The 22,571-nt window shown below is 35.5% G+C and overlaps 1 protein-coding gene across 1 annotated transcript in view; it reads left to right on the plus strand.

The window, feature by feature from the left end:
* Positions 1-5,663: 5,663 nt before the first annotated feature.
* The window catches only part of LOC110452667 (cadherin-23-like), a 236,197-nt gene continuing 219,289 nt past the window's right edge, over positions 5,664-22,571 (plus strand). Inside the window, exon 1 of the mRNA XM_021501316.1 lies at positions 5,664-6,007. The gene's annotated coding sequence lies outside the window, so the exon portion shown is untranslated. The remainder of the gene's footprint in view (positions 6,008-22,571) is intronic.

The following is a 22,571-nucleotide window of genomic DNA, read 5'->3' on the forward strand; positions in this document are numbered from 1 at the left end:
CAATGCTTGGCAACATCATCCAGTATTCTCTTGATTGGTAGTCGTCATCAAACTACCGACTTACGGAAATCTTTCGACATGGTCGACAGCAACTACATATGGAGAATCCTAATACACCTACAACATTCTTGAGAATATAGTCTACGTCACCAGAAATCTGTGTAAAGAAATCACCTAACATACTATCCATAATAAGAAATGTACCCACCTTTCTAATTAGAAAGTCATCATACGTAAGAGTCCGGCTTTGGTGTCGCTTGCCTCTATATTCCGCTTGTTGGTTCACTGCTCTTTCAGTTAAAGAAGGCTTACTATTCGGAAAAAATCGAAGAATGTGGCAAGGATAAAAGACAACTTTTTAGACTCACCAAAAACCTAATGGGACAGAAAGGTGAAATTATCCTTCCAATTCTGAAAAAGACTTAGCAAGCAAGTTCAGTGATTACTTTCTGAATAAAATCAGCTCAATCAGGAAAAATATTACCGAAGTGAACACCTCTGCTGACATTGACATCTCTGACATGACTGCTGACATTGCATTTGATGGTGAACCATTAACAAAGCTCTCACCAACAACCCAGGACGAGTTGCGCAACATTATCATGACCTCGCAATCGAAGTCCTGTGAGCTTGATCCACTGCCTACAGACCTATTAAAGCAATGTCTTGAAGCACTGCTTTCTTTGATTTCCGCAATCATAAACAAATCATTGGTTCCATTATGTTTCAAGAAGGCACATGTCAGACCATTGTTGAAAAAGCATGGAATGGACAAGGAGGAGTTGAAAAACTACCGCCCAGTTTCAAATCTGCCTTTTCTGTCTAAGATCTTGGAGAAGGTTGTGTCCCGGCGTTTAGAGGTTCATCTCCATGCAAACAGTCTCCATGACAACATGCAATCGGCCTACCGCATGGGACACTCTACTGAGACGGCCCTCCTACGTGTACATAGTGATATAGCTTCTGCATTGGATAACAAGTGCAGAGCGGTGCTTGTCATGCTGGACTTGTCAGCTGCATTTGACGTCATCGACCATGGCATACTTTATAAACGTCTGGAATACTCTTATGGAGTGACTGATACCGCACTATGCTGGATACAGTCATACCTGAGTGAACGACGACAGTGTGTTGCCATCGGATCTGCCACCTCACATGACAAAGTACTAGATTTCGGGGTTCCTTAAGGGTCGGTGTTAGGACCACGAAAATATTGTATGTACTCCAAACCGATTGGAGAGATTTGCCGTCGCCATAGCCTTCGCTATCATTGCTATGCTGATGACACACAAATTTACATGGTCATAAAACCACAGGACAGTTGGAATACAGTCTCAGAAAGTTTGGAAGCTTGTCCGACAGATATCAGTATCTGGATGAACGCCAACATGCTTAAACTTAATCAGGAAAAGACGGAACTAATCGTCTTTTCCCAACAGTTTCAGCAAACAATGGCTCTCGTGCTCAATGTTGGTGCCAGAACTATTAAGACTGTTCCAGCTGTTAAAAACCTAGGGGTATACTTTGACATTTCTCTGAACATGGAGAAACAAGTGAACGCTATTGCCAAATCCTGTTACTACCAGATCAAGAACATCGGCTGTATTCGGCAGTTTCTGACTGCAGATGCATGCAAGATTTTGGTGCATTCACTTGTTACCTCTCGGTTGGATTATGGTAACGCCCTGCTCTGTGGTATATCTGACAAACTAACTAGTCGTCTAGACAGGGCCCAGAACACTGCAGCACGGCTAGTTACTCGTACTCGAAAGAGAGAGCACATCACACCTGCGCTTTATTCGTTGCACTGGTTACCTGTACGATACAGGTCGCAGTACAAAATTCTGGTATACACATACAAGGCACTGAATGGAACAGCTCCTCAGTACCTACAGGAACTTGTTACCCTGTATCAGCCGTCAAGATCACTGCGGTCGGAGTCAGAATCTTTGTTGTGTGTCCCAAAATCTCGTACTGTGACCTACGGAAACAGATGCTTTGGGAGGGTTTCGGCTACGTTGTGGAATAGCTTACCATCTGCTATTAGGAAGTCGAATACCCTGGCCAAGTTCAAGAGGGACATAAAAACTCACCTCTTCACGTCTGCATTTTAGAATCTTTGCAAAGACGTCATGTAAATACCACCCTTTTATTTGTTCAATTATGTGCACATTGCTTGTTAAATGTATGAAAGTGATTGCAAGCCTTTGTTGTTTGTTTTCACAATTATAACCATTACTATTATCCATATGTTGTAAAGCGCCTTAGAGTAATTTTACAAATTATATGGGGCGCTATATAAATGTTGTATATTATTATTATTATTATTATTTGGCTAGTAGCACAGCTACCGGTCTTCGTTAACACCAGTCTGAGACAGATTCTATTTATCGGATGGTCTAATCTGTATCTTCTATAGTAAGGGACGGAACAGGAAACCGTATGTGTACCATTACAGAGCTTTAGTGGAGATGGGCTGGCCATCCTCTGATTAGGAGCTAGCACAATCTCGCATGCCAAACATTGTCTTGTTCATTAATTTTTAATTTTTCCTAGTGATTGATTGCTTGAAGAAACTCATCGTCAAACCCCTTTATAACGCCATACCTATCATTATACTGCCACCATTAATAGATGGTGGCAGTATAACGATGTTTTACTGTACATTGACTAAAAATGTCACATTAATAACCCATTCACGTCTACTTATAAATAAAACATTGATTATTCACATCCGCCCCAGGGGTTAGACACATATTGATATATGTATACAAAAGTAGACCTATTGACCGCGATATATATATCTATATATATTCTATCCCAATACACATCAGACCTTTAACAATATGTCTGGCCCCTCTGATGTATACGAGCTAAACTCAATTTGTTTCAATCGTATTATTTTATAGAAAAAAAATATGGATGTTGTCTGTATATTTTCGTTACTAAGGTGAGGCCACCAATAAATACGATGAGGTGACGACCTTGAACTTTGTTCCGATGTTAGTTACTATAGTCAAGCAAGCATTCTGGGGAAGATTTTAGAGACTGTCTTCCCAATTGTCTAAATTGAGGAAACTGAGGAAAATTCCATAAATATGTGTTTTAAAAACTCCATTCAATGATGTGATGCAGAAATTGCTTTTATTAAAAAGTATTTCGATTTGACGGTTTTTTTTATTGATAAATACGAAATATACTGCAAACCAGATATTTCCAGAGATCCACGAAACATAATCTAAGAAAAGGGACGCGTTTTTCGTTATACATGTATGTGGAGTGTATTGCCCAAACGAAATATTAGTGAATTCTCGAAATTTAATTTTGAAAGACTAGCACTTCTTAAATAATATTTATTGGCTACTCATTTCAAACAATCTGAAGAAAAGATAGTTTCGGTATATGACGTCATCGCGTTCGGTACAGCCTTAGTATAGGTTATGCAATTGCACTTTAAAAGTCCGTTACAGTGAAAAGCCAAAAAGATGTATTGAGAAAATGATTTAAAACACGCAAAGAAGAGATACAGTTAATATTTCCAAATATGTGTAACAAGGGCGATTTATTGCAAGTTGCATACGATATGATGCATTTCCCTGAAGCGGACAGTTGTGAAAACGGAGGGGGAAGGAAACCTAAATAAAGAAAAAAACAACTGAGTTAGTCTACAAAAGAATGGCTATTTGCAATCCGGATACCAATCGCTATCCCTGTGAATTAGACCAGCTATATATACAGCGCCATGTTCGTGACGGGAAGTCAAGGAAAGACAACTCAGGTTTTGGGAAAGAATCGGGGATTTCTTCTTTGTCTCATTCAAGAAAACGACATTGTTCAGCTGCCCTCATTGCAGCACTTGGGATATCTCTTGGTGGTTTTTTTTTTATCTCTCTCTCCTACGTATTCTTTTCTGGTGGTGTCTGCTATAGTCTTTGTATGACTTACGTTGTCAAGCGGTTGATAAACCCCGATAAAAATAAAATAATGTTCATCTCAGAGGATGTGGTTTCAGATAGTTATTATTGGATATTATTGTCAAGAGAGATTTGTAATCATTTCTACAATGAGCTGATGAAAGAAAGGACAAATCAGAAAAATCGTCGGATTCTTGACAGGAATGCCGACACCAAAATTATATAACTCTGAGTTTATACGTCTCTGACCAGACTCAGCTTGATGACTAAGCTAATTTTTCTATGGTCGGGTGGCGCAGTGGATTTCGCACTCGCCTTTCACCAAGGCGGCCGGGGTTCGATTCCTCGACCGGACGTGAAAAGATATGGGTTCACCTACCCCGTCGCATCGGTTTTCGCGTGGTACTCCGGTTTCCTCCCACATTAAGACCCCTAGCGCGCTAACATCCGGGCCAATAAGAGTGATAAACATAAACTGTAATAAATTGTTTCATAATTGTTGTAAAACAAATAAAGTTTATATCATTTTTTCTCTGATGAATTCGCTGTCTAGATAACTGGTCCTGCGTTTTAAACGTCACAGCGAAATATTGAAATATCGAGAACCATAAAAGGTGGGGCGTACTGCTGGGTGTCTTCGGCAGTATGTTTCAGTGAGGTAGCACTATAAAGTCGGCATCAGTTCCGCGCTATCACAAGGAGACAAACACGAACATATCGCAGCCTCCCAAAATACACACACATATACTACACGCATGCATCTTGCACACAGGGGAGGCCGGCCTTAAATGACCTTAGCTGTTAATAGGACGTTAAACAAAATCAAACAAACAAACAAACACACATGCACGCATACACCAAGAACATTGAGGCACGTCCTTAAACGATCTTTGATGTTAATAGGACATTAAACAAGATAAAACCAAACCAAATTGTCGAAATCATTGTAGAAATCACAGAAAAAGATAGTTTGTGGCGCAATTACAGCGCTTGGAATACTTATTATTTCCATTTCCGTCATACTTATGATGTCATGACGACTGTGATAAAAGCTTCTAAGAAACTTTTGAAAAAATGATTGGCGCATGGGTTATTTGGTTATTGTTGTGCTTGGGTTAAGTAAAAGAAGACTCAATTTAATTACGCTGCATCTGCACATGTTCTTGTATGTTTACACCAAAGTGACTCAAACATTTCTGTCCTATGAAACCATTTGTTTGGGGTTTTTTTTATCATAGAAACTGTACAGTATGACTCCAACCTTTATTTCTTTTCAAAATTTGTGGTTTGGACATGCCAAAAATCTACATGAATATCTGAGCTCTGCATTGATTTTGCATACTTACATTGTAAATGACAATACCCTGAATCAATTATACAACAAGGACAGATACATTTCTAACTTTATAATAAGGCTTTAATACAGACGTATACAATGATATACAATGTTATACAATGTTGTACAATGTTGTAAAGATCGTAAATGGCCATATTTAGGAATTAATTAGAATAAACTACACGATGCACCCCATCGACTCCCACTCACAGCCGGTGATAATAGGTAAACGTGTATGTGTCATCAGATCCTGTCAAGCGTGTTCGTGACATGTATAACATTATCACCACGTGTGGCAGTTCCAGTTTCACGCGGTCTCTAACGACGCTGATGGATTAACGCCAAACGACCATTGTAACGAGGCTTCTGATTGGCTATAATTACACCTGTCGATACGTATTTGCAGACGACAGATGTTGATGATGATCCAGAGACGAGAATGAACTAAATCTAACAGATGTTTTGTGTGGAATTCTGTTGCTTGGCCCGCGATCGATAGTTATCCTCATCTTTATACCTGATCCACGTGAGATACACCGAGTACAGGTAACGGCATGACAGCTACCCAGGTGTGTCCGATTTGTAACCTCACCTGAGATCCGTTACGTCATTGAAGTGCTCTTTTGGAACTCAGGCGCTGAAGCATCGATTTGTCAGAAACCCAGTATCAACATTTGACCGAAATGTTTGCCTAAATTAGCCAATCACATGGATTAAATAACGGGAAAACGAAAATAAAGTCACCATTGTTTCACAGGTAAGATAATTATCGGTGTCGAGACTTTAAAATTGTTGTGGCATGGACCCCCTTTATACAGCAGACGACATCAAACAAAGACGTATTGAAATGAGCACGTTAAACCTCTATGATAAGATTGTTTGAAGCCAATTGTGTATTGAATAGGTCGCACGGACCGAAACGCCATGATGATAGCTTTGGTTATTCATGACCCGATTTCAATAACAAATGAGCGATGTGTTTGTTTGTTTTGAATGCTTTGATTCCTCTGTTAAAGTGCTCATTCTTGTGTACAATATACCGTACGTGAATGAGGTTTAATGATTAAACCGTTGTATTATAAAATAAGAGTACAATTCGTTTCAGTCAGTTAGGGTTTACAGAATCTTACCTGTAAGATATAGCTAGGACTGGAGGTACTAGCATGGTATGGCATATATATAGCATACAAGCAATATAACAATACAGCCCCGCCTAAATCAATACTGTTGTGCCAGATGATGTTTTGAGCCAGGGAACACATATATACTTGTTGATTTTACCTGGCCAAAGAGTCATTTATCACCGGTTGCAGGTAAGGCATTTATTTTGTTTCTTCAGAATGGATTCATAAATATTCATAGTATTGACCCACATGTTTTGCCTGTAATGACTACTTAGTACTAAGGCAAATTGTCATATTGATTTCCAAGCTATATATATCACTACTTCATGGATGGAGTTGGAATATTTCTGGTTTTGGTATGAAAATATTTAGATGAAATCTCTCTTTAAAACACTTTAAAAGAGAATATTTTTTGAAGACAATCTACAAAATTTTCAGATATCTTTTTCAATCATTGTCATGATAAATGCAAAATATACAGTGAAGCCTTCGCCATGTTTTCAGGTTGAATTTTTAAAGCGTATTACTCTCAGCTGCAGACACAGCATATTTACCGAAAATTAGCCATATTAGTCCAAGAACTAATATTAATACCCGGCCTCCTCCCTGACGATGCGAAATATAGAAAATCTCTCCTTTATTAGTATATCATGTTTTATGAAATATTGAATATTGTTTAACCTATATGTGTAAGTTTGTTAAGATTATACAGAAATTGGTTTACACAGTACGGAGTTGGGNCAAATGGGAAAATTTAAAGGATGAGGGCTTAAAATCCTTATGCTCTCCACACCTCCCATTGATTTGACACTGAATAATTCCCTTTTCTCATCAGAGTAATAGTATAATATTTTTTGCTGACACCATGCATTTCAGTTTCATTTCCTAACATAGGAATGCATTATCTTGTTTTTTCCTTCTTTATTCTTGGTTGTCTCTCTCTCTCAGCCATCATTTTTTTACACGCAATAGCTTATGGGTAATTATAAATATGACTGCAGTATTGCCTATGTCATACACTGGAGAAACAACTCAGAGTGTTAATGAAAATATACAGAAACTTTAACCAAAAATATTTGGCTTGTGGTTTTACATACTAAATACTGGTTGGTGGAGGGTTTGATATCGAAGACTTGAAGTGCAACGTCAGAAATTTCTTCAGATGTTTAAAAAGTCTGGTAAAATGGAGCTATTCCCAATTCAAATTTGGTTCTGAATTTTCCAAATTTCAAGCTTATTTTTTCTAGTTTATCAGTTGTTGTTTATATATTTGTATTTTCAAAATCTTTTTGAAAGCATCTATACTTTATAATTGACATAATATCATTGTTAAGTAAAATTGAACCACTTTAAATGGAAGCAAATATTTATATAATATAGGTATTTATTGCTTGAACATCAGTGATAATATTCCTTATTTTAGCAAAATGTTGGCAAATTGTTCCAATTTTAGGACAGGGTTCCATTCCCAAAAAATGTTATAAAACCCCTGAACAGGTCAATAGAATGTTAAGTAGTGCCTTAGTGTTTGTTTGTTTGTTGGTTAATCATTGTGATAGATGATCTATTTAGGAGTATAGTCTATTGTTAACGTTTTAACATAAATTGTTAATCATGCATCACCCCTGTCTACCTGTGTGGTATAACCCAACACTGTTGGAGGTAGAGTCCATTTTAATGAAAATAGTGATGAAAGGTTTGATTATACTTCGATTACTTTGGGCGTGGCTAACCTAACTTGACCTGCCCAAGATCTGATTTGCTTAACATCTTGAATATGTAAACACGAAAGTTTCATAATTTTCAAAACTTTCAGACTTGTATAAAACATATCTGGGTTCAAGATCACCATTCCTGTATGCGGAGGATCAGAATATAACTCTTAAATAAGATAAGAAAAAATAATTAAATAAAAAACATATAAAGTTTTTCTTTAGATTTTGGTGTGGAGACTGACAATGCTTTCTACTATAATCGGAGCCTGATCTATAGAACAGGATGTATAGCCCCATACTTCTGTGGAATTCTTAATTATTGATCATTCTTTCATTGACAGACGTGGAGTGGACATTAACACGCTGTCTGCTTCACCATTTATATTGATACAATGCAGACAGCTATTGTGAAATTTAGGTACATGGGGTAGTCATTTTACATATATTTTTTTTTGTTATTTTATTGAATTTTTCAGTTTTAATTTTAAATTTTATGAAATTACCAAGTATTTCACTGAATAAAGTGTAAGAAAATAATTTTAAATAATTCAGATCAAAATCAATGAAAATACAGAATACAAAACCAGTCGATATGATAACTGCAGATCTGTAGGTTTGAAATGTGTATATTTGGCATATTTGTTTTTGATTGTGTGGTTGTTATAAAGAAATCTGGCATCTTAAAGTGAGGTCCCAACACACCATGCAAATGAGATTTTGACGCCCTGAAGCAATTTCACTGTTTGTTATAGGGGCATATTTGATATATTCTAAATTTCATAAAATTCAATTGACAAAATGCTTAATGGTTTCCAATAGCATGATCATTATATCATGTATATTTCCCTAATACATGTATTGAAGTAAATCTGCCAGGCATGAAATACATCCATTCAAATGGAAACTAGAAGATATTCCCTGTTTATACAAGTTATAACTTAATGCTTAGGCCAAGAGGACTCAATTTTGTTTAAATGGTGGGTGTGGCCCCCCTGGGGGCTGAGGGGCGGGGCCCAATAGGGCCTTTGTTGCTGAATCTAGTTTCATTATTTTTGATGCAGAACAAATAACGAATTATTTTACTAAGGAATATGATAGCTTCAGTTCAAGTATTGTTATTGATTACTGATTTTTCAATGCAGGGAATTTTACTCATAATCCTCTTACAAAAGGCCAGTGTTGTTATAAGAATGTAAACTGCCCGTAAACAAATCCTATAATGATGTATACTGTTTCAAATGTGAAACTCATGATGACAGGATATTTGTGTTCATGTTGGTAATGAAAACCTTTCAAACGTATCAGATGTGTTTTATACATATCATGCTTACCTGTTGTGTAGCAAACTACAACAAACCATCTACTTATTCGTGAAAAACATCAATAATTGTTGTCTCCATAAAATCTCATTACCATGGTGATGAGAAGAATGAATCTTTTTATAGTGAAAACCCAATTAAAGGTGACACGCTATAGTTTATCTTATCAAGGGAGATAATCTCGACAGTAAAACCAGGCTCCAAAGACCTGCGTCTAGTCTTACGAAATTCATTACTGAATAAACTATAATGACATTTTATTTCATGTTCGAACCCAGTGAGATATAATTTCCTGGGGATTTTGTTACGAGCCATTAAGATCATTCATGACATCATGAATATTTTTATTAGACTACCTGTGTAGTCCATACATGATTATAGGTACATAGTGTACCTACTACCATTATACTTACATAAGCGCAAGCACCACATCACCTTTAATCTGTCTCAAAGCTTTGTTAGGTTGACGAAAGTTGATGTAAAATTGTAATCTTGTATAAAGTTCCATGAATATTGATTTTTTTCATGAAAACAGATTGTGCTTTTTAAATTAAAACGAATACAGTCTTAAAATGAAAATGGCAACACTTGCATATTTATAGCAAAAACCTCCCAAACGAAACCTATGGGTAAGAAAAAATGTTTGACATCAAATTTTGTTAAGCTTTTAAGTTTATTTTGAACAGGCCTATATTGAATTTATTTTAAGTTTTTTGGTCAGATAATGTCTCCGAGTCTTTAAAGATTTGATTACATAATTAAATAACATTCAATTATAAAGGATTTAAATCTTACAATACACTTGAGTACTGCCAAATTGATTTTTCATAATAAGGTCCCATATTATTGATCATAATCTTTGTGAAATACCTTGCTAATATCACATAAACTGTGTTGATACTGAAAACAGTTTTTTTTACAAACCAATAAGATAGATTGGCGTTGATTTTTACTGCCGCCTAATAAGAGAAACATATCAAATTGAATGCACCTCATGTTAGGAGCACTTTCCTCAGATCATCACTAAAAAGTATGGCAAGTTCCAAATGATGCTCATGTACCAATATTTTGTGTACATGCATCATTAAAAAATGAAGAATATTTGAAATATTGTTTTAATAAAAGGGGTCATATATCAGTAATTTGAAAATGGTTCAGTAAATATTTGGCCTTCATAACTTGTACGTTCCATTTGCCCCATATCAAATATTCTGAATTATTAATACAGGATTGATCTCATATGATTAATAATTAATTTAAATCTATACAAATACCTGGTGTGATATCTAATGTATTAAATATCAAATACCATTAGTTAATGACTTTAATTTTAGTTCCAAGTATCAAGCACAAGGGAAAATGTGTTGACCTTGTCATGTCTGAATTTTATACTGAAAACGGAATATTTTCAGAATCTGTGCCAAGTGACAGATTGACCTAAACAAGTTGCTTGTTTACAATTTATTTATCCTATTTTTAAATATATTTTCATCAACTAAATTGTCATTCTAAAATATTGTTTAAACAAACAACCAGATCTGAGACATATGATCTTGTTAGTACTTACTACAATAACACCATAAAAGAATTATTGATAGGTAACATTTACTAATATCACATTGTGATGATGTCAGGGCAACTATAAGATTAGGTGATGCATCATTGGTAAATGGCAGTTAGAAAAAGAAAGTGTTAAATATAATCTCAAACTGCTTTATGTCCCTTTTAACTTGTATGAAACTCTTCAAAATTTGTTTCATCAATGTGACATACACTTCAAACAAATAACTTCTACATGATTAATTAAAATTCTGAACAAATAATCATAGTACTTATTAGCAGTCTTGCAGCTTTCTGATGTGAAGAAATCTGAAGTTTGTTAAAATAACTGACCTTGACTCTTTTTTGAGTTCATTTGTAAAATGTATGAAACTAAATGTATGACTTCTTATACTGGCCTATGAATTGCCTTATTAGTCTTGATATTTGCCAATCAACTTGTTCAGATAAAGGGCTTTTAACTTTAATTCAAAAAATAACCTTGACCCATATTCAAAGGTCAAAGTGTTATATATGTACTTAGTGGGTCAAGGGCTACTAACTTTCTTTGAATATACGTCAACTGCATTTAAGGTCAAACAGTTTTCATGTGTTAAAAGCCTCTAAACAACCTCTTGTGATGGGACTTGCTAGAAAAAATTGTTTTGCTAAATGACCTTTTACTAACTTTCAAGGTCATAGTTGTCAAATATGCTAACATTTTAAGTCATTTTTTTTCATAAAACCATATGCTATTTTGCCTGTAACATGCTTTACAGATGGATAGTGATCTTATTGGTGCTCTCATAGAGAGAGGTTTTCTTATTAGGTCAAATATATGGTAGCCGATGTTGTAAAATGTATATCTCAAAACTTTTGGATTTTCATTAAAATAATTTATCACATAATGTACTGTGTTATACAGTGAATATAGCCATGTCATTTTTGTTTGAGTATTAATCCATGTAATATGACCTATCAGCCCTGTAATTGGTTGTAAGTTTCAATAGTTTCAGTAGTATCTCACGCCTACGACAAATACATGACGTCACAGACTGACGCATTGGAGTCAAAATGGCGGCTTTTTACATTTCAAGGTTGCATGTAAATTGTCGTTTTACACGAATAAATGCCACAAATCTTGATTATAAGATAAAAAGGATCTAACACTCGTTTTCATTTCATATGAAATTGATGAAACTCGTCACAAATTTTTCATTTTAGCTCGCCAGAGGCTTGCTAAATCGAAAACATTCTTAGACTCGTTTCATGAATCTCATATGAAATGGAAACTCATGTATGATCCTATATATCTGTGGGCAATCTGAGCTTTTCTGTCATATCATTTCTTGATTTATTAATTTAAGTTAATTTGGGTAATTAAAGTTACCATATCAGTCTTATGTTTTATCCAACTGTGACCCTGACAAGAAGAGTGTATATGAAATAAACATGTTTCGATCCATTACTTTTCCTATCAGATATCTCTGCTCGGGAGATTTTGAAAACGATACTTTACTACACAGAAGTTCGCTGTGTATAATTATATCAACTTGAGATCCCTACAATAAAGACCAATCAAGAAAGAATAAAATGTCTGATTGGAAAACTATGTCTTTGGGCATGGAATGGATACCAGGTTTTGCACCCTTGATGTTGTCTGTGGGGTCAAATGTTACTTGTAGATTTTATGTTCATTCAGGGTATTCAATTCTATAATATCCGACACCGACATGGAATAAATTGAAGTGAATTGTCTGTGTCTGTCTATGGTGTACATCCTTGGGACCTCTTGGTGGGAGAAAGGTATGTGGTCTTGTACATAAAATTATGCTCCAGATATATAGCTGTGAATTTCTGGACATTTACAATTTTAGTGCTTTAAAATGACCGAAAAACAAAAAAACTTGTACTCACTAATTTGATAACTTTGAACATTTTTATCATGTTTATTTCGAACCTGTGAGTGTATAAATGTGAAATAAATTAAAAAGGAAAGAAAAAAAATATAAAAAAGTTTATTCAGCAGTGAGATTTTTTTTGTCTGGTTCAGCTTTTCTGTCTAGCAAAGCTCTGACTAGCATACCTGCCAACCCTGGACATACTGAAAGAGGGTTATGACTCTCTTTTGAAAATTAAAAAGAGGGTCATAGTGCGCGACGGCTTTTTTCGCAACAAATATAAGAAAAATAGATATCAAATTATAACTTAAATATTTTAATGATGTAAAAGTTACATTCTACATTCATTGAACTGTTCTTCCAGCAGATCTAGCTGATCCTCATCCACCATACCAAATTCAAAGCTGAAAAATAAAAAGATTTGTCAACAACACAACTTATAAAATTAATTCATAATAATACTGTGTTTTCACAGGCATTTTTTATGTCAATTGAAATGGTCCCGACAATAAGATGTCACATTCTGTTCATATAAAATACCATTTTGTTTCTGTCAATGAAAATGGTCCTGACAACAAGAAGTTGCACCCTTCTCATATAAAATATCAGTTTTATACGAGTAGAGTTTGAACTCTTATTGTAAGGATCATTTTGATTGACAGAAACAAATCATCAAATGCCTGTGCGTGTTTTTGACTAGAGTGCAGAATGCAGCGTTTGGTCCACGACTACGGGACTTTGTACACTATAACTCATTTTCCTACGACATTTGATATGTGTCCAATTATCTTTTCTTTTAGCAATTCATGTAGTAGAACCTGCAAGTCCCGATAAAAACTTCTTCCTTCAAGAAGACATAACGCTACCTTCAAAATACGATCTATTCTACGTAAATACAACTCAATTATTCGTTAAAAACCTGACTAATAACTTGTCGGCAAGTTCAGTAACAACGTTCTTTATATAAACATTTGTAAAAACAGTTCTAGTACGTATATAAACAACTCACAACTTACCTGTTGGTGAGAAACGGAAACAGGAAATAGATCGTCTTTCTTGTGAAGAAGGATGGAAAAGTCTAGAGAATTCCGAGTGACTTCGGTAACTTCTAATATACGAAAAGATTGAAAACGGGTGAAATTGACGAAATCCGGGTCAATATCGTAACCCGGCGGGTGAAGTTATAAAAGCGGGTGAAGGGCTAAAATCCCGGGTGTAACCCGACGAAATCGGGTCACTTGGCAGGTATGGACTAGTTTGAGAGCCATTATTATTTGATTATATTTGTTTGAGTTATTGCCCTTTATGGATTCATTTTTAAAGTAACAGCACCATATCTTCATAGCTTTTCATGGGTTAACATCAAACTTTATAAGAAGGTCACTTACAATGAAAAACTTGATAAAAGTTCGATGACAATTATCCGACCTTAACTTTTGATAACTCTTGAGGATTTTGGTGCCTAAAACTGTCTGCTCAATATCTTGATATCTTATGTAAGGCCCTATAACTACGGATAATAATTTGTGAACCGCTTTGAGATGACCTACAAACTAGGTTGTGATAAAGCTGTATATAAGAACCTCCAATTATTATTATTATTATTATTATGTATTAAATTATTTTCCAATTTTAAACTTGAGATATCAAAAAGAAAAATACAAATTCCCCTGAAATGGACAAGTTTGATAACCATGCACTTTCATCTGACAGTAATTTATGGAGTTTTAGATTTTTAAAGCACTGGTTCTTCTTCCTTTGTTTCCTTCAAATATGATTTTGACAGGATGGCAACTTTTAAACCACTGATTTTACTTAATAAAACTTAAAGTATGCATGCAACATGAACAAGAAGTCCGCAGTGAAGTATATCATAATTAGTTCACTGTTACCTTGACTTCAAGGTCAAAGGTCAAATAAGGACAAAATGTTTAGTGAAATCTTATCTTGGCTGTAGATTTTAAACCATTAAGATATCTTGTTTGAATATGTTATACATGCAGTTAATAATAATTTGACTGTATTAATTAATTTTACAAAACTTAAAACTGTCTGTTAATGTCTTTTGATATCTTAGAGACCTCCGAGTCCAATCAAAATTAACAAAAAGTCAACGACAGAGGATGAAGGTCAAAGGTCAGGGTCATTTGATAAAAGAAACATTTTGAGCACTGTTGAATATCTTCATTCACTCCAAAATATCAAGGCCCAGTGTCACTTGCTCTGACTGATAGCATTTGCAGCATATTCAAAATGAATTAAATTGACATAAAATGTTTCAGAGTAATTAAAAGCGACGAAAATGTTCGTTTATCATTTTTACTGCTCAATTAAAGTACAGTTGATCAGGATTTTCTTGAGGCAGTTTGCTTAAAGCTATCATCAAGAACTGCCTAATCTTATTTGTTGGACATTTAAAGATCTTCTAATAATTAAAAATATTTTCAAATACACGTTAAAAGCACATGTGATGCCATTTGAAAAGTGCATTGATATTAAGTACTGTATGCATACAGCATGGCTTATGGAATCTTCATCTTTCAGCAGGATTTTATGTATAATAATGTGTGGTATATTTGGTTTCTGAGACATATTGCATCATCAAGTTTTATGATGGAAATTCTGTCTGAAAAACATGATATTTTTGTGTATTTCTTTCACGGAGTTGAAATGTGGGTACTGAAAAATGGCATCAGAAATGCCAAGTTTTTCACATCCATGTTTTATGTCGCAACCTTGGGGTATTAAAAACCAGCATTTATTGGAATTGATATTTGGCAGTTGTATGTAAAAAAATCTTGACTCGGCTTTCCCGCGGGAAAATGGAAGAAAAGATATTAATGCGTGTTGCAAGCTTGAAAGTTTACCATAGGATAAGTTTGACAGCAGAAGCTCTCAGGCAAGTGTCCTGGTACCGATAACTGTCACAGACTGGCCTTCTTTGGTGAAAGAATGACATGCATTTCACTCTATCTCTTCCAACACTAGTCAAGATGCAGTATGCTTGTCGTTATTGAGTGGGGAATTCACTCCTTCTTTGTCTTGCATTCGTCGCTGGAAGAAAATTTTATCCAAATGATTATGTCATTGTCTCGGAAAGGTTTGAATGGAAAGGAATGATTCAACTGTCGTCTGCTGTATTAGTTAAATTAGATATGAGCTTGAAATTCTCTCACTGCAGACTGGAATGCGGCAAAGTTTGAAATTGAGGTTTTATACAATTTTCTTTTTTCAAAGTTCTGTAGAAATCCATTTTCATATTGGGTAAAAATTAATACTATTATACTTGATTGTGGGAAAACCCCTTCCATTTAGTGCCACGCTAATAGCAATGTGACATTTTGAAATTGAAAATAATTCATTTAATGTGTCAGATGACAGATTGTTCAGGATAAGACCCAATATTAAATTCATTTTTTTTGAAGAATTGGGTGTTTCTTGGTTTAAATTTTCCAAGGTGATATGAGTGAAGCTCTTTCTGCTTCAAGAACCATTGTGTAATTTGATGGTTCCTCCGGGATCCTTGAACACAGAGATACAATGTCTTAAATTTGCCAGCTTGGATGGTGTTGGTAGTACCAGTTATGAATTAATTCAAATGTTTCATGAGTTTGATTTTTGTAACCTACATGATTTGATTTTGGCAATTACGTTATGTTAAGATGGAGCAGATTGAAATATTTCATTCTTAAGTTGTCAAGTTTGTGACATAACAATCGTTGGGGCAGTTCATTTTTCTTGGTTTCTAAGATTTCCATTATATTCCATTAGTTATTAATTACATTCATATTGTAGGAAAAATCTTTTTCTTTTAATAAAAAATGTTATTAAATTAAATTATTACTATATCAGACAGAACCTAGATTAATTGTTCTTTTGACTGAAATCTATGAAAACTTTATGTAATAAAAAATGTTTTAATTAAAAAGAGTGAAAGTTTAATGCTAAAACTCTGTAATAATAGAGGTTTATCTTGTTCATGTTCAATCAGTCACAGATAATCTTTTGTTACCCAATTTTCGACCTTTGTTTTCTTTGGGACATGTATCATTGTTGATAAGGTTATAGTAATATTTTCAGGAAATTGGAAAAATAAGCCACGTTTTCAGAAAGAAAAAAACCAAAGACATTAAAAATAAAAACAGTGTTTTTTCCGGAAATTGCAGGAAATTGTTATCAAAACAAATTGGAATCATATTGAATTAGAGAATAATCTTATTAGGTGGTTAAGAAACCCAACAAAAAACATCACTGGTATATCTTTTGGATATTTTATCCGCATTAAATATCATTAATATGAGAGTATCTGAATCATCGGAAGGATGATCCGATGCCCTCAGTCATTTGAAGGATGAGATTACGGAATCACACACAGGCTTAACATGGAGATAACGTTCATCGGACTTCGGAGGGGAGACATAATGATGTTGTAAATTTATTGTGATTTATATTGACTTTCTAAACCACAAACAGTACAACTGTTAACTTGCTAAGATGTGCCGTCTAAGAGCCATGTTAATTGAAAGCCAGCTAGAACATTAGGTGTAGATTTAGACGGATCTCGGTTTTGTCCTGAGGGTTTCACCAGCCTGAGTCCGAGTGTGATATGCGGAGGTCATACTAAGGCTATATGTTTAAAACTAATTACACATTGGTGTGACCAGCTCAAAATATTGACATTATCTCTTCTGGCCAGCCTGACGGGTCCGCTCCCACTAATCGGGCGTGATTGTTTAGGGCATGCTTCAGCGAGCGAGTGCAAACAATATAACCTTCAAATCGGCTGTGGTACGGAAATGTCATTTGTTCTTCGCGACAAATTCCCGCTTAAATGACACATTGTTCAGAGTGTGCATCATCGTAAACCGTAACCTCTAAATGGGATGCAGAGTCGAAATGTCATTTACCGTTTCCGAACAAATTCCTTCTAAAATGACAATTGTTTGGTGACGCTGATGGCTTCACACCTTCATTCCGTTCTCGATCACACACAATTCAAGTTTGATTTACTACGAAGTGTTTTAATTATAGCAATCGATTGGTCGGAGGACTTGAGTGACTTTCTCGGTGATATAAAAAGCTGATTTAGTGTTATGGTTTGGTGTTGGATCAAAGTCTTCATTTATCACTAAGACCCTTTGTGAATGTTGGTTCTTGTATAATTACTCAGTCCCATTGAAATTTAGGTAATTTTTTTCCTGCTCATAAGATTGACCAATTTTTCATTACTTTAGAATACAACATTAATTTATTCAGTGACCAAGATTCAGTTCAAGCTAGATTGTAGAATTTATTTTCCTTAACACATTCTCCCCTGAAGACACTTTTGAACTCTTCCAGTTCAAAGGTTGGATTAGTTCACTATGAATTTTCAGGGGTGAATGAGTTAACACATACATGTATTACTTACAGAGGGGTTACAAATCACTAGCTCAATGCTCTCTAATGTAAAGATGAGTTTTACTTAAAAGGGATTTTCATGAAATCCCAGTTGAAATTAAAGCACTCTTTAAATTTACTTGCCGATCGAGGGGACTCACACTATCTTTTTTTTTTTTAAACATTCCTTAGTTTCTGTTGCTGTCTTTTTCAATAGACTAAATAGTTCTAATAATGTCCTCAAATTAACTCATTCACCCCTATACACATATTTGAACTCTTCCAATTCAAAGGTTGGAATAGTTCATTATGAAATTACAGGGGTGAAAAAGTTAACTATGTGGTATGTTCTTTTATTTCACTTTGATCCAATTTATGAATTTGGTTTTAAGCTTAACAAAAGTTTTATTTTTGGTTACTGTATTTGAAAAAAATGGATTGGATTTAAAGGAGCATTGTGTTGAGGACTTTCTTATTGTTATGAATTAACTCATTCACCCCTGAATTTTCATAATGAAGTATTCCAACCTTTGAATTGGAAGAGTACAAATGTGCACAGGGGTGAATGAGTTAAAGGAATAAAAGTTTGATAACATATGGAGGTTCAGTACAATATATGGGGCAATCTAACTGACTTTTGATACTCTATAGATACATGATACTTTATTACTTTTAAAAATAGCATAATTGGTAAAAGTCATTCAACTAAAATAAGTTCTTGTAACAACAGACCAATTCTGAGTGTAAAACCTTTTTGTCAGTTATTTTGCCACTTGCCTTCCGAATTTGATCTCCCTGTCTGACCTTTGACCTGAACCTGTTGTCAGAGACCAATCATTTCATTCCATTATAAGAACCGGACATGAAAAAAACACCCCTGCAACCATTCTAGTAAAACAAGACTTGATCATGTGAAAACATCCCTTCAGCCATGGCTATTCTAGTAGAAAACTGACTTGGGAACCTGAGGAACCCTTCTGTCATGCTCCAGTAGAACAGTATCTTGAGAACCACCCCTTGTAGCATTCCAGTAGAATAGGATGTTGAGAACCGCCCCTTGTATCATTCCAGTAGAACGGTGTCTTGAGAACAACCCCTTGTATCATTCCCGTAGAACAGTATCTTGAGACCCACCCCTTGTATCATTTCAGTAGAACAGTATCTTAAGAACCACCCCTTGTATTATTCCATTAGAACAGTATCTTGAGAAACACCCCCTGTATCATTCCAGTGGAACAGTGTCTTGAGAAACACCCCCTGTATCATTCCAGTGGAACAGTGTCTTGAGAACCTCCCCTTGTATCATTCCAGTGGAACAGTGTCTTGAGAACAACCCCTTGTATCATTTCAGTAGAACAGTATCTTAAGAACCACCCCTTGTATAATTCCAGTAGAACAGTGCCTTGAGAACCACCCCTTGGATCATTCCAGTAGAACATTGTCTTGAGAACCACCCATTGTATCATTCCAGTAGAACGGTGTCTTGAGAACAACCCCTTGTATCATTTCAGTAGAACAGTATCTTAAGAACCACCCCTTGTATAATTCCAGTAGAACAGTGTCATGAGATCCACCCCTTGTATCATTCCATTAGAACAGTGTCTTGAGATCCACCCCTTGTATCATTTCAGTAGAACAGTATCTTGAGAACCTCCCCTTGTATCATTCCATTAGAACAGTGTCTTGAGATCCACCCCTTGTATCATTTCAGTAGAACAGTATCTTAAGAACCACCCCTTGTATCATTTCAGTAGAACAGTATCTTGAGACCCACCCCTTGTATCATTCCCGTAGAACAGTATCTTGAGACCCACCCCTTGTATCATTTCAGTAGAACAGTATCTTGAGACCCACCCCTTGTATCATTCCCGTAGAACAGTATCTTGAGAACCCCCCCTTGTATCATTCCATTAGAACAGTGTCTTGAGAAACACCCCCTGTATCATTCCAGTAGAAAAGTGTCTTGAGAACCACACCTTGTATCATTCCAGTGGAACAGTGTCTTGAGAACAACCCCTTGTATCATTCCGGTAGAACAGTGTCTTGAGAACAACCCCTTGTATCATTCCCGTAGAACAGTATCTTGAGACCCACCCCTTGTATCATTCAAGTAGAACAGTGTCTTGCGAACCACCCCTTGTATCCTTCCAGTAGAACAGTGTCATGAGATCCACCCCTTGTATCATTCAAGTAGAACAGTGTCTTGAGAAACACCCCTTGTATCATTCAAGTAGAACAGTGTCTTGAGAGCAGCCCCTTGTATCATTCCATTAGAACAGTGTCTTGAGAGCCACCCCTTGTATCATTCCATTAGAACAGTGTCTTGAGAACCACCCCTTGTATCATTCCAGTAGAACAGTATATTGAGCAATCACCTCTTCTGCAATTTCATCTGAACAGTGGTTTAAGAAATCGCCATATTGCTGCACTTTTTTGTTATACCATATTTCTATTACGTATGTCCATCCCTTTTGTTAGATTCTAAAAATGTGTTGTGGTCAGTCTTTAATGCTGTAGAAATCCTTTGAAGCTCAGCGGCACATTTATCAAAATAAATACGGTATTCATAGTGTTAGATATACCTACTATATTCAATTGACACATATTTGTTTCAGTTTTTGCTACAATAGTTTATAAGATTGGTCTGAAGATATTTACTTTTCATTTGGGTTACCGAAACTTCAGCTCACAGCTTTTTCCTAAATTGGACATGATCACACAAAAATGAATGTTCTTTAAAAAACATCTCCAAAGATAATATCTTGCGCTGTTTACGTTTCCAATTCCATTTTTCGGTTTTCAAGGAGAATCTTAATACCTTTTAATACATTTCGTTTTTGGTATTGTTGAGTTAAAGGAATCTATCTCGGAGTGGAGTCTGATTTCTGCATGACACTGCCCCCAATGAAACCCTGGTGATAAGAAGATTACATCAGATTACACCCCTGCCAAGCCGACTACGATTGTTATCACACTCAATCCATTATGCGGTGCATCATGTAAATTGTCTTAGTGTTTCGTGTAAATCACTCCCACCTCCCATCGTTCACACACGTCTTGGCTATTTGATGATAAAACCTCCCTTAGTACTACAGCCAAAGAGATATGACATAAATCATTCAGGTAGGTTCTTAAGAAACGTGTTTCTATGATGACGTTTGAACGTTTCAGAAACAATATTGACTTCTGTATCCATGTGCGTTTTTGTTTTTGCAGTTTTTCACTTTTGAAGATATTCTTTTGTTATATTTATATTTTCAAAAATGCATGAATGTGGATGTTTTAAGATTAATATACAATTTTCAGGAATAGTTTTCAAATCCCAGTTTAAAAGTTAGAGTAATGTAAGAGTAATTCTGAGTCTTCAGTGATTTGAACTGGTGAAATGTTAACGTTTTAGCACATTTTGCTAATTTGAAATTTGAAAAATTAAATTATTTCAAAAGTATGGATGAGGTTATCAGGGTTTTCATTAGCTATACTGGAACAATAGGTGAGAGACTGTGAGCTAGATTGTGTTTTGTCCATATGTCGTCCTGTGACTATTGTATTATTTTTTTTTCTTTGAACAACTTCTATAGAACCCCGTAGCCAAGGGTCATTACATTTGGTATGTAGCTTGTTTGGTTGATGGGTCAAGTTTGTCTTGAACCATGTTTAAGGTCAGAGGGATCAAAAGTGTCAAAATCTTTGAACAACTTCTTCTGAAGCCATATTATTGGCCATATATAATAGCTTGCTATGGATGAAAGACTGTCAATTATGTTCAATAAATGACCTTGACCTACAATGTACATTCAAATCTTTACACATGTATGGTCTTTACCCTGTCTATGTGTTTTTAGCTCACCTGGCACGAAGTTTATGCCGTGGCGTGGCGTCCGTCGTCCGGCCGGCGTCAATATTTTACTTTAAACGACTTCTTCTTAATAACCGAAAGGCCTAGGGCGTCGATATTTGGCCAGAAGCAAACTTGGATGAAGGGCTACAAAGTTTGTTAAAATGAATGACCTTCACCTATTTTCAAGGTCACAGGGGTCAAATATGTCAAAAACTTTAAACATCTTCTTCTCAATAACCAAAATGCCCAGGGAGTTGATATTCAGCCAGTAGCATGCTTGGTTGAAGGGCTACCAAGTTTGTTCAAATGAATGACCTTCACCTATATTCAAGGCCACAGGGGTCAATTGTATAAAAAAAAACACCTTTAAACAACTTCTTCTGAATAACCAAAATGCTCAGGGTGATGATATTTGGCCAGTAGTTAGCTGAGATGAAGGGCTACAAAGTTTGTTCAAATGAATGACCTTCACCCATATTCAAGGTCACAGGGGTTAAATATGT

The sequence above is a fragment of the Mizuhopecten yessoensis genome, unplaced genomic scaffold (assembly GCF_002113885.1).
Source record: "Mizuhopecten yessoensis strain PY_sf001 unplaced genomic scaffold, ASM211388v2 scaffold6785, whole genome shotgun sequence".
In the NCBI taxonomy this organism is placed as follows: domain Eukaryota; kingdom Metazoa; phylum Mollusca; class Bivalvia; order Pectinida; family Pectinidae; genus Mizuhopecten; species Mizuhopecten yessoensis.